Raw genomic sequence first — 13,155 nt, 5'->3', positions numbered from 1 at the left:
CCTCCGCACCGACTAACGGTGCGGAGATGCCACTCTGCATCGCAGAGCTTCCAGCTAGCAAGACAAAATCATGATAACCAGCTGGACAAGGAAACAATGAACAAATAATAACAAGCAGGAACTTAGCTTCTGCTGGAGTAGACAGGTCACCAGAAAGATCCAAGAGCGAACTGAACCAATGCAGGAACATTGACAGCTGGCATGGAGTAGCGATCTGAGTGGAGTTAAATAGAGCAGCCAACCAAAGGATAAACCACGTCACCTGTGTAAGGAACCTCAGAAGCAGCAGCTCCACTCACAGCCACCAGAGGGAGTCCATGGACAGAACTCGCCGAAGTACCATTCACGACCACAGGAGGGAGTTCGACAACAGAATTCACAACAGTACCCCCCCCTTGAGGAGGGGTCACCGAACCCTCACCAGAGCCCCCAGGCCGATCAGGATGAGCCAAATGAAAGGCACGAACTAGATCGGCAGCATGAACATCAGAGGCAAAAACCCAGGAATTATCTTCCTGACCATAATCCTTCCACTTGACCAGGTACTGGAGTTTCCGTCTCGAAACAAGAGAATCCAAAATCTTCTCCACCACATACTCCAACTCCCCCTCAACCAACACCGGGGCAGGAGGATCAACGGAGGGAACCATAGGCGCCACGTATCTCCGCAACAACGACCTATGGAACACATTATGGATGGCAAAAGAAGCTGGAAGGTCCAAACGAAATGACACAGGATTAAGGACTTCAGAAATTTTATATGGCCCAATGAAACGAGGCTTAAACTTAGGAGAGGAAACCTTCATAGGAACATGACGAGATGACAACCAAACCAAATCCCCAACACGAAGTCGGGGATCAACACAGCGCCGGCAGTTAGCGAAACGTTGAGCCTTCTCCTGGGACAATGTCAAATTGTCCACCACATGAGTCCAAATCTGCTGCAGCCTGTCCACCACAGTATCCACACCAGGACAGTCCGAAGGCTCAACCTGCCCTGAAGAGAAACGAGGATGGAAACCAGAATTACAGAGAAAAGGGGAAACCAAAGTAGCCGAGCTGGCCCGATTATTAAGGGCGAACTCAGCCAAAGGCAAGAAGGACACCCAATCATCCTGGTCAGCAGAAACAAAGCATCTCAGATATGTTTCCAAAGTCTGATTAGTTCGTTCGGTTTGGCCATTAGTCTGAGGATGGAAAGCCGAAGAAAAAGACAAATCAATGCCCATCTTAGCACAAAAGGACCGCCAAAACCTCGAAACAAACTGGGAGCTTCTGTCCGAGACGATGTTCTCCGGAATGCCATGCAAACGAACCACATGCTGGAAAAACAATGGCACCAAATCAGAGGAGGAAGGCAATTTAGACAAGGGTACCAAATGGACCATCTTAGAGAAGCGATCACAAACCACCCAAATGACCGACATCCTTTGAGAAACAGGGAGATAAGAAATAAAATCCATGGAAATATGCGTCCAGGGCCTCTTCGGGACCGGCAAGGGCAAAAGCAACCCACTGGCACGAGAACAGCAGGGCTTAGCCCGAGCACAAGTCCAACAGGACTGCACAAAAGAATTCACATCCCGTGACAAAGAAGGCCACCAAAAGGATCTAGCCACCAAATCTCTGGTACCAAAGATTCCAGGATGACCAGCCAACACCGAACAATGAACCTCAGAGATAACTCTACTAGTCCATCTATCAGGGACAAACAGTTTCTCCGTAGGACAACGGTCAGGTCTATCAGCCTGAAACTTCTGCAGCGCGCGCCGCAAATCAGGGGAGATGGCAGACAAAATTACCCCCTCTTTAAGAATACCCGCCGGCTCCGGAACACCCGGAGAGTCAGGCACAAAACTCCTTGACAGGGCATCAGCCTTCACATTCTTAGATCCAGGAAGGTATGAAACCACAAAATCAAAACGGGAGAAAAAGAGCGACCATCGAGCCTGTCTAGGATTCAACCGTTTGGCAGACTCGAGATAGGTAAAATTCTTGTGATCCGTCAAGACCACCACGCGATGTTTAGCTCCTGCAAGCCAATGTCGCCACTCCTCGAATGCCCACTTCATGGCCAACAACTCTCGATTGCCAACATCATAATTGTGCTCAGCAGGCGAGAATTTTCTAGAAAAGAAGGCACATGGTTTCATCACCGAGCCATCAGAACTTCTTTGCGACAAAACAGCCCCTGCTCCAATCTCAGAAGCATCAACCTCGACCTGAAACGGGAGCGAAACATCTGGCTGGCACAACACAGGGGCAGAAGAAAAACGACGCTTCAACTCCTGAAAAGCCTCTACAGCCGCAGAGGACCAATTGACCACATCAGCACCTTTCTTGGTCAAATCAGTCAACGGTTTAGCAATACTAGAAAAATTAGCGATGAAGCGACGGTAAAAATTAGCAAAGCCCAGGAACTTCTGCAGGCTCTTCACAGATGTCGGCTGAGTCCAATCATAAATGGCCTGAACTTTAACAGGGTCCATCTCGATAGTAGAAGGGGAAAAAATGAAACCCAAAAATGAAACCTTCTGAACTCCAAAGAGACACTTTGACCCCTTCACAAACAAGGAATTTGCACGAAGGACCTGGAACACCATTCTGACCTGCTTCACATGAGACTCCCAATCATCCGAAAAGACCAAAATGTCATCCAAATATACAATCATGAATCTATCCAGGTACTCTCGGAAGATGTCATGCATAAAGGACTGAAACATAGATGGAGCATTAGAAAGCCCGAATGGCATAACCAAGTACTCAAAATGGCCCTCGGGCGTATTAAATGCTGTTTTCCATTCATCGCCCTGTTTAATTCGCACAAGATTATACGCCCCTCGAAGATCTATCTTGGTGAACCAATTAGCCCCCTTAATCCGAGCAAACAAATCAGACAGCAGCGGCAAAGGATACTGAAATTTGACTGTGATCTTATTAAGAAGGCGGTAATCAATACAAGGTCTCAAAGAGCCATCCTTTTTGGCCACAAAAAAGAACCCTGCTCCCAATGGTGATGACGACGGGCGAATATGACCCTTCTCCAAGGATTCCTTTATATAACTCCGAATTGCGGCGTGCTCTGGCACAGATAAATTAAACAGTCGGCCTTTAGGAAACTTACTACCAGGAATCAAATTAATAGCACAATCGCAATCCCTATGAGGAGGTAGGGCACCGGATTTGGGCTCTTCAAATACATCCCGGTAATCTGACAAAAACTCAGGGACCTCAGAAGGAGTGGAAGGCGAAATTGACAACAATGGAACTTCACCATGTACCCCCTGACAACCCCAGCCGGACACAGACATAGATTTCCAATCCAACACTGGATTATGGACCTGTAGCCATGGCAACCCCAAAACGACCACATCATGCAGATTATGCAACACCAAAAAGCGAATATCCTCCTGATGTGCAGGAGCCATGCACATGGTCAATTGAGTCCAGTACTGAGGCGTATTCTTGGCCAAAGGCGTAGCATCAATTCCTCTCAATGGAATAGGATACTGCAAGGGCTCCAAGAAAAAACCACAGCGCCTGGCAAACTCCAAGTCCATCAAATTCAGGGCAGCGCCTGAATCCACAAATGCCATAACAGAATAGGACGACAGAGAGCAAATCAGAGTAACGGACAAAAGAAATTTAGACTGTACCGTACCAATGGTGGCAGACCTAGCGAACCGCTTAGTGCGCTTAGGACAATCGGAGATAGCATGAGTGGATTCACCACAGTAAAAACACAGCCCATTCCGACGTCTGTGTTCTTGCTGTTCAGCTCTGGTCAAAGTCCTATCACATTGCATAGGCTCAGGCCTATGCTCAGAGAATACCGCCAAATGGTGCACAGCTTTACGCTCACGCAAGCGCCGATCAATCTGAATGGCCAAGGACATAGACTCATTCAGACCAGCAGGCGTGGGAAATCCCACCATGACATCCTTAAGGGCTTCAGAAAGACCCTTTCTGAAAATTGCCACCAGGGCACACTCATTCCACTGAGTAAGCACAGACCACTTTCTAAACTTCTGACAGTGCACCTCCGCTTCATCCTGACCCTGACACAAAGCCAGCAAGATTTTCTCTGCCTGATCCACTGAATTTGGTTCATCATAAAGCAATCCAAGCGCCAGAAAAAACGCATCAACATCACGCAATGCAGGATCTCCTGGCGCAAGGGAAAATGCCCAGTCTTGAGGGTCACCACGCAACAAAGAAATATTGATTTTTACTTGTTGAATGGGGTCACCAGAGGACTGGGGTTTCAAAGCTAGAAACAGTTTACAATTATTTTTGAAATTCAAGAACTTAGATCTATCCCCAGAAAATAAATCAGGAATAGGAATTCTAGGCTCTAACATCGGATTCTGAACCACAAAATCTTGAATGTTTTGTACCCTTGCAGTGAGACGATCCACACAAGAGGACAGACCTTGAATGTCCATATCTACACCTGTGTCCTGAACCACTCAAAGGTTTAGGTGAAAAGAAAGACAAAACACAGTGCAAAGAAAAAAAAATGGTCTCAGAACTTCTCTTATCCCTCTATTGAGATGCATTAATACTTTGGGCCAGCTGTACTGTTATGGACCTGGTGGTTAGGAGCACCCGGCAAGACCTGATAGTTAAACTCACACAGGACAAGCTCTGGGATGTGGGAGCTCTGCTGACCGCAACCCCTAATCCTATCACACAACTAGAAATAGCCGTGGAGCGTTCCTGACTCTCCCTAGATGCCTCTTCACAGCCTAAGAGCTAGCTAGCCCTAGAGATAGAAAATAAAGCCTACCTTGCCTCAGAGAAATTCCCCAAAGGAAAAGGCAGCCCCCCACATATATTGACTGTGAGTAAAGATGAAAGTCACAAACGCAGAAATGAAACAGGTTTCAGCAAAGGGAGGCCAGACTTACTAAACAGACAGAGGATAGGAAAGGTATCTTTGCGGTCAGCACAAAAAACTACAAAAGACCACGCAGAGTGTGCAAAAAGACCTCCGCACCGACTAACGGTGCGGAGATGCCACTCTGCATCCCAGAGCTTCCAGCTAGCAAGACAAAATCATGATAACCAGCTGGACAAGGAAACAATGAACAAATAATAACAAGCAGGAACTTAGCTTCTGCTGGAGTAGACAGGTCACCAGAAAGATCCAAGAGCGAACTGAACCAATGCAGGAACATTGACAGCTGGCATGGAGTAACGATCTGAGTGGAGTTAAATAGAGCAGCCAACCAAAGGATAAACCACGTCACCTGTGTAAGGAACCTCAGAAGCAGCAGCTCCACTCACAGCCACCAGAGGGAGTCCATGGACAGAACTCGCCGAAGTACCATTCACGACCACAGGAGGGAGTTCGACAACAGAATTCACAACACTAGTCACAGACATGGACTTTCAATCCAACACAGGATTATGTACCTGCAACCACGAAAAACCCAGCACGATAGCATCATGCAAATTATGCAACACCAGAAATCGACAATCTTCCTGATGGGCTGGGGCCATGTGCATGGTCACCTGTGTCCAAAACTGGGGCTTATTTTTAGCCAAGGGTGTAGCATCAATGCCGCTTAAAGGAATAGGGTTCTGCAAAGGCTGCAAGGGAAAACCACAACGCCTGGCAAACTCAAAGTCCATTAAGTTCAAGGCGGCGCCTGAATCCACAAACGCCATGACAGAAAATGATGACAATGAGCAGATCAAGGACACAGATAACAGAAATTTAGGATGTACAGTACTGATGGTAAATGAACTAGCGATCCTCTTTGTCCACTTAGGGCAGACTGAAATGACATGAGAAGCGTCGCCACAATAATAACACAACCTATTCTGACGTCTGAATCCTTGTCGTTCCGTTCTAGACAGAATCCTATCACACTGCATTGACTCAGGAATCTGCTCTGAGGACAACGCCACAGCGCGCACAGTTCTGCGCTCCCGCAAGCGCCGGTCAATCTGAATGGCCAGAAACATGGAATCACTCAGACTGGAAGGCGTGGGAAACCCCACCATAACATCTTTAACGGATTCAGAAAGACCCTTTCTGAAAATTGCCGCCAAAGCATCATTATTCCATTTAGTCAACACAGACCATTTTCTGAATTTCTGACAATACAATTCTGCCGCCTCTTGACCCTGAGACAGGGCCAACAAGGTCTTCTCAGCTTGATCCACAGAATTAGGTTCATCATATAATAATCCTAAAGCCTGAAAAAAGGAGTCTACATTAAGCAAAGCCGGATTCCCAGATTCCAGGGAAAACGCCCAATCCTGCGGGTCGCCACGCAGCAGGGAGATGACAATTTTAACCTGCTGAATGGAATCACCGGAGGATCGAGGTCTCAAAGCAAAAAACAGTTTACAGTTGTTTTTAAAACTCAAAAATTTGGACCTGTCACCAAAAAACAAATCAGGAGTAGGAATCTTCGGTTCTAAAACAGGAGTCTGAACAATATAATCAGAAATACCCTGTACCCTAGCAGCAAGCTGGTCTACACGAGAAGCTAATTCCTGAACATTCATGCTAGCACAAGGCTCCTCAGCCACCCAGAGATAAAGAGGGAAGAGAAGATAAAGCAGACTGATGAAAAAAAATGGCTCAACACCTTTCTTCCCTTCTTCTGAGATGCATTTAACTCATTATGGGCCAGTTGTACTGTTATGATCCGGTGACCTTGGAGCAGCATGAAAACTTTCACTGGAGTAGGTGGTAACTATACTGACCGCAAATCCTGATCTTAACACCGCAACTAGAAGTAGCCGTGGGATGTACCTAACCAACCCTAGACACCTCGTCACAGCCGGAGGACTAAATACCCCTATAGATGGAAATAGGAATACTACCTTGCCTCGGAGCAGAACCCCAAAGAATAGGCAGCTCCCCACAAATATTGGCTGTGAGTAGGAGAGAAAAGACAAACACAGGCAGAAAACAGGATTTAGCACAAGAGGCCACTCTAGCTAAAATAGGAAAGGATAGGACAGTGTACTATGCGGTCAGTATTAAAACCCTTCCAAAAATATCCACAGCAGATTATACAAAAAATTCCTCCATCTAGCAAAAGACGTGGAACGTATATCTGCAACTCCAGAGACTCCTACACTCAGAGCAGGAATACAATAAAAAAACAAGCACACAACTTGTGTGCCATAGAAAAAGAAACAGACACTTATCTTTGCTGAATTGGCAGCTAAGCAGGAGAAGCCAGACAGAGATCCAACACTTCCCAAGAAACATTGACAACTGGCAAGGACTAATGAGTCCTGCAAACCTAAATACCCCAGTCAGAATTGCAATCAGCAGATACACCTGTCCAGGACTGCAGCCCAGGGACAACTGCATTACCACCTACAACCACCGGAGGGAGCCCAAAAGCAGAATTCACAACAGTTCAGGCTACAGGTTTCTGCGCCTCAGAAGGAGGCAGCCTGCTCGGGGCTGGTCTCCCCCTGGTATCCTTTCCTGTGCTTTGCTCTCCTGCATGTTCACTGAAATGTATTCGGCTTTCTGAATGTCTCTTTCCGGGAACTGGTGCACTGCGGCTATACAGCTACGTAAACCCTCTTCTGCCTCAGACTGATCCAGTCTGTTTCCTGGCAAGACTGACTAACTTTCCCTACAGACTACCAACATATGTGGGGAGTCACCTAGTAAATAGGATCAAAAGCTCCCCCTGGTGGCCTGGAGTGTGAATGTGTTGCATGCTTGTGTTACCTGGTTACAGTTATCCCTTCTTTCCTTCAAGCGTAACATCACTCTCCCCGGGAGGAAAACAATGTTACTGTGAAGACAGGACCCTGGGGCGCCACACATGGGCTGATAAACATTTCACCATGTGGGGTACCTTTTTTTAACCCCTTCCCGACCCATGACGCCATGTAGGCGTCATGAAAGTCGGTGCCAATCCGACCAATGACGCCTATGTGGCGTCATGGAAAGATCGCGTCCCTGCAGATCGGGTGAAAGGGTTAACTCCAATTTCACCCGATCCGCAGGGACAGGGGGAGTGGTAGTTTAGCCCGGGGGGGTGGCTTCACCCCCCCATGGCTACGATCGCTCTGATTGGCTGTTGAAAGTGAAACTGCCAGTCAGAGCGATTTGTAATATTTCACCTATTATAACTGGTGAAATATTACAATCCAGCCATGGCCGATGCTGCAATATCATCGGCCATGGCTGGAAACACTGGTCTGCCCCTCCCCCCACCCCACCGATCGCCCCCCAAGCCACCGATCTGTCCGGTACACTGCTCCGGCTCCCCTCCGTCCTGTGCTCCGCTCCCCCCGTGCTCTTGTCCGCTCCCCCTGTGCTCCAATCCCACCCCCGCGCTCCGATCCACCCCCCTGCACTCCGATCCACGCCCCCGTGCTCCAATCCACCCCCCATTCTCCGATCCACCCCCCCGTGCTCCAATCCATCCCCGCGTTCCGATCCACCCCCCATGCTTCGATCCACCCCCCCCCCCCCCCGCCGTGCTCCCCCCCACCCCATCATACTTACCGATCCTCCCGGGGTCCGTCCGTCTTCTCCATGGGCACCGCCATCTTCCAAAATGGCGGGTACATGCGCAGTGCGCCCGCCGAATCTGCCGGCCGGCAGATTCGTTCCAAAGTGCATCTTGATCACTGAGATATAACCTATCACAGTGATCAAAATAAAAAAAATACTAAATGACCCCCCCCCTTTGTTACCCCCATAGGTAGGGACAATAATAAAATAAATATATATATATTTTTTTCCACTACGGTTAGAATAGGGTTAGGGTTAGGGTTTCGGCAATTGTTACCATCCACCTTTCGTGTCTCCCCTTTTCCCCATAGTTTGTAAGCTTGCGAGCAGGGCCCTCATTCCTCCTGGTATCTGTTTTGAACTGTATTTCTGTTATGCTGTAATGTCTATTGTCTGTACAAGTCCCCTCTATAATTTGTAAAGCGCTGCGGAATATGTTGGCGCTATATAAATAAAAATTATTATTATTATTATTATTCGGTATGTGCACACGTATTCTGGTCCTCTGCGGATTTTTCCGCAGCGGATTTGATAAATCCGCAGTGCTAAACCGCTGCGGATTTATGGCGGATTTACCGCGGTTTTTCTGCGCATTTCACTGCGGTTTTACAACTGCAATTTTCTATTGGAGCAGTTGTAAAACCGCTGCGGAATCTGCAGAAAGAAGTGACATGCTGCGGAATGTAAACCGCTGCGTTTCCGTGCAGTTTTTCTGCAGCATATGTACAGCGATTTTTGCTTCCCATAGGTTGAACTGTAAACTCATGGGAAACTGCTGCGGATCCGCAGCGTTTTCCGCAGAGTGTGCACATACCTTTAGAATTAGGCTATGTGAACACGGTGCGGATTTGGCTGCGGATCTGCAGCAGATTTGGCTGCGGATCCGCAGCGGATTGGCCGCTGCGGATTCGCAGCTGTGTTCCAACAGGTTTACAGTACCATGTAAACCTATGGAAAACCAAATCTGCTGTGCCCATGGTGCGGAAAATACAGCGCGGGAATGCTGTGTTGTATTTTCCGCAGCATGTCAATTCTTTGTGCGGATTCCGCAGAGTTTTACACCTGTTCCTCAATAGAAATCCGCAGGTGAAATCCGCACAAAAAAACACTGGAAATACGCAGTATATCTGCAGGTAAAACGCAGTGCCTTTTACCCGTGCATTTTTCAACAATGGTGTGGAAAAATCTCACACGAATCCGCAACGTGGGCACATAGCCTTAGGGTTAGGGTTGGAATTAGGGTTGTGGTTAGGGTTGTGATTAGGGTTATGGCTACAGTTGGGATTAGGGTTAGGGGTGTGTTGGGGTTAGTGTTGGAGGTAGAATTGAGGGGTTTCCACTGTTTAGGCACATCAGGGGTCTCCAAACGCAACATGGCGCCACCACTGATTCCAGCCAATCTTGTATTCAAAAAGTCAAATGGTGCTCCCTCACTTCCGAGCCCCGACGTGTGCCCAAACAGTGGTGTACCCCCACATATGGGGTACCAGCATACTCAGGACAAACTGCGCAACAATTACTGGGGTCTAATTTCTCCTGATACCCTTGTGAAAATAAAAAATTGCTTGCTAAAACATCGTTTTTGAGGAAAGAAAAATGATTTTTTATTTTCACGGCTCTGCGTTGTAAACGTCTGTGAAGCACTTGGGGGTTCAAAGTTCTCATCACATATCTAGATAAGTTCCTTGGGAGCATTCCATCAAAGTCAGCATTTCAAAAGTCACTACTTCCTTTCTGAGCCCCGACCTGTGCCCAAACAGTGGTTTACCCCCACACATGGGGTATCAGCGTACTCAGGAGAAACTGGACAACAACTTTTGGGGTCCAATTTCTCCTGTAACCCTTGGGAAAATAAAAAATTCTGGGCTAAAAATTATTTTTGAGGAAAGAAAACGTATTTATTATTTTCACGGCTCTGCGTTATAAACTTCTGTGAAGCACTTGGAGGTTCAAAGTGCTCACCACACATCTAGATAAGTTCCTTTCGGGGTCTAGTTTCCCAAATGGGGTCACTTGTGGGGGGTTTCTACTGTTTAGCCACATCAGGGGCTCTGCAAACGCAACGTGACGCCCGCAGACCATTCCATCAAAGTCTGCATTTCAAAACGTCACTACTTCACTTCCGAGTCCCGGCATGTGCCCAAACAGTAGTTTACCCCCACATGTGGGGTATCACTGTACTCAGGAGAAACTGGACAACAAATATTGGGGTCAAATTTCTCCTGTTACCCTTGGGAAAATTAAAACATTCTGGGCTAAATAATTATTTTTGAGGAAAGAAAACGTATTTATTATTTTCACAGCTCTGCGTTATAAACTTCTGTGAAGCACTTGGGGGTTCAAAGTGCTCACCACACATCTAGATAAGTTTCTTTCGGGGTCTAGTTTCCAAAATGGGGTCACTTGTGGGGAGTTTCTACTGTTTAGCCACATCAGGGGCTCTGCAAACGCAACGTGACGCCCGCAGACCATTCCATCAAAGTCTGCATTTCAAAACGTCACTACTTCACTTCCGAGTCCCGGCATGTGCCCAAACAGTGGTTTACCCCCACATGTGGGGTATCACCGTACTCAGGAGAAACTGGACAACAAATATTGGGGTCAAATTTCTCCTGTTACCCTTTGGAAAATTAATACATTCTGGGCTAAATAATTATTTTTGAGGAAAGAAAACGTATTTATTATTTTCACAGCTCTGCGTTATAAACTTCTGTGAAGCACTTGGGGGTTCAAAGTGCTCACCACACATCTAGATAAGTTCCTTTCGGGGTCTAGTTTCCAAAATGGGGTCACTTGTGGGGGGTTTCTACTGTTTAGCCACATCAGGGGCTCTGCAAACGCAACATGACGCCCGCAGACCATTCCATCAAAGTCAGCATTTCAAAAGTCACTACTTCCTTTCTGAGCCACGACCTGTGCCCAAACAGTGGTTTACCCCCACACATGGGGTATCAGCGTACTCAGGAGAAACTGGACAACAAATATTGGGGTCAAATTTCTCCTGTTACCCTTGGGAAAATTAAAACATTCTGGGCTAAATAATTATTTTTGAGGAAAGAAAACGTATTTATTATTTTCACGGCTCTGCGTTATAAACTTCTGTGAAGCACTTGGGGGTTCAAAGTGCTCACCACACATCTAGATAAGTTTCTTTCGGGTCTAGTTTCCAAAATGGGGTCACTTGTGGGGGGTTTCTACTGTTTAGCCACATCAGGGGCTCTGCAAACGCAACGTGACGCCCGCAGACCATTCCATCAAAGTCTGCATTTCAAAACGTCACTACTTCACTTCCGAGTCCCGGCATGTGCCCAAACAGTAGTTTACCCCCACATGTGGGGTATCACCGTACTCAGGAGAAACTGGACAACAAATATTGGGGTCAAATTTCTCCTGTTACCCTTTGGAAAATTAATACATTCTGGGCTAAATAATTATTTTTGAGGAAAGAAAACGTATTTATTATTTTCACAGCTCTGCGTTATAAACTTCTGTGAAGCACTTGGGGGTTCAAAGTGCTCACCACACATCTAGATAAGTTCCTTTCAGGGTCTAGTTTCCAAAATGGGGTCACTTGTGGGGGGTTTCTACTGTTTAGCCACATCAGGGGCTCTGCAAACGCAATGTGACGCCCGCAGACCATTTCATCAAAGTCTGCATTTCAAAATGTCACTACTTCACTTCCGAGTCCCGGCATGTGCCCAAACAGTGGTTTACCCCCACATATGGGGTATCAGCGTACTCAGGAGAAACTGGACAACAACTTTTGGGGTCCAGTTTCTCCTGTTACCCTTGTGAAAATAAAAATTGCGGGCTAAATATCATTTTTGAGAAAAGAAATTTTTTATTTTCACTGCTCTGCGTTATAAACTTCTGTGAAGCAGTTGGGGGTTCAAAGTGCTCACCACACATCTAGATTAGTTCCTTTGGGGGTCTAGTTTCCAAAATGGGGTCATTTGTGGCGGATCTCCAATGTTTAGGTACACAGGGGCTCTCCAAACGTGACATGGTGTCCGCTTATGATTGGAGCTAATTTTCCATTTAAAAAGCCAAATGACGTGCCTTCCCTTCCAAGCCCTGCCGTGCACCCAAACAGTGGTTTACCCCCACATATGGGGTATCAGCGTACTCAGGACAAACTGGACAACAACATTTGCGGTCCAATTTCTCCTATTACCCTTTGCAAAATAGGAAATTCCAGGTTAAAAAAATCATTTTTGGGGAAAGAAAAAATATTTTTTATTTTCATGGCTCTGCGTTATAAACTTCTGTGAAGCACCTGGGGGTTTAAAGTGCTCAATATGCATCTAGATAAGTTCCTTGGGGGGGTCTAGTTTCCAAAATGGGGTCACTTGTGGGGGAGCTCCAATGTTTAGGCACACAGGGGCTCTCCAAACGCGACATGGTGTCCGCTAACGATGGAGATAATTTTTCATTCAAAAAGTCAAATGGCGCTCCTTCCCTTCCGAGCCTTACCATGTGCCCAAACAGTGGTTTACCCCCACATGTGAGGTATCGGTGTACTCAGGAGAAATTGCCCAACAAATTTTAGGATCCATTTTATCCTGTTGCCCATGTGAAAATGAAAAAATTGAGGCTAAAATAATTTTTTTGTGAAAAAAAAGTACTTTTTCATTTTTACGGTTCAA

This window comes from Ranitomeya imitator, chromosome 3 (genome assembly GCF_032444005.1).
Source record: "Ranitomeya imitator isolate aRanImi1 chromosome 3, aRanImi1.pri, whole genome shotgun sequence".
NCBI lineage: Eukaryota > Metazoa > Chordata > Amphibia > Anura > Dendrobatidae > Ranitomeya > Ranitomeya imitator.
Note: the sequence above shows the minus strand (reverse complement) of the source record.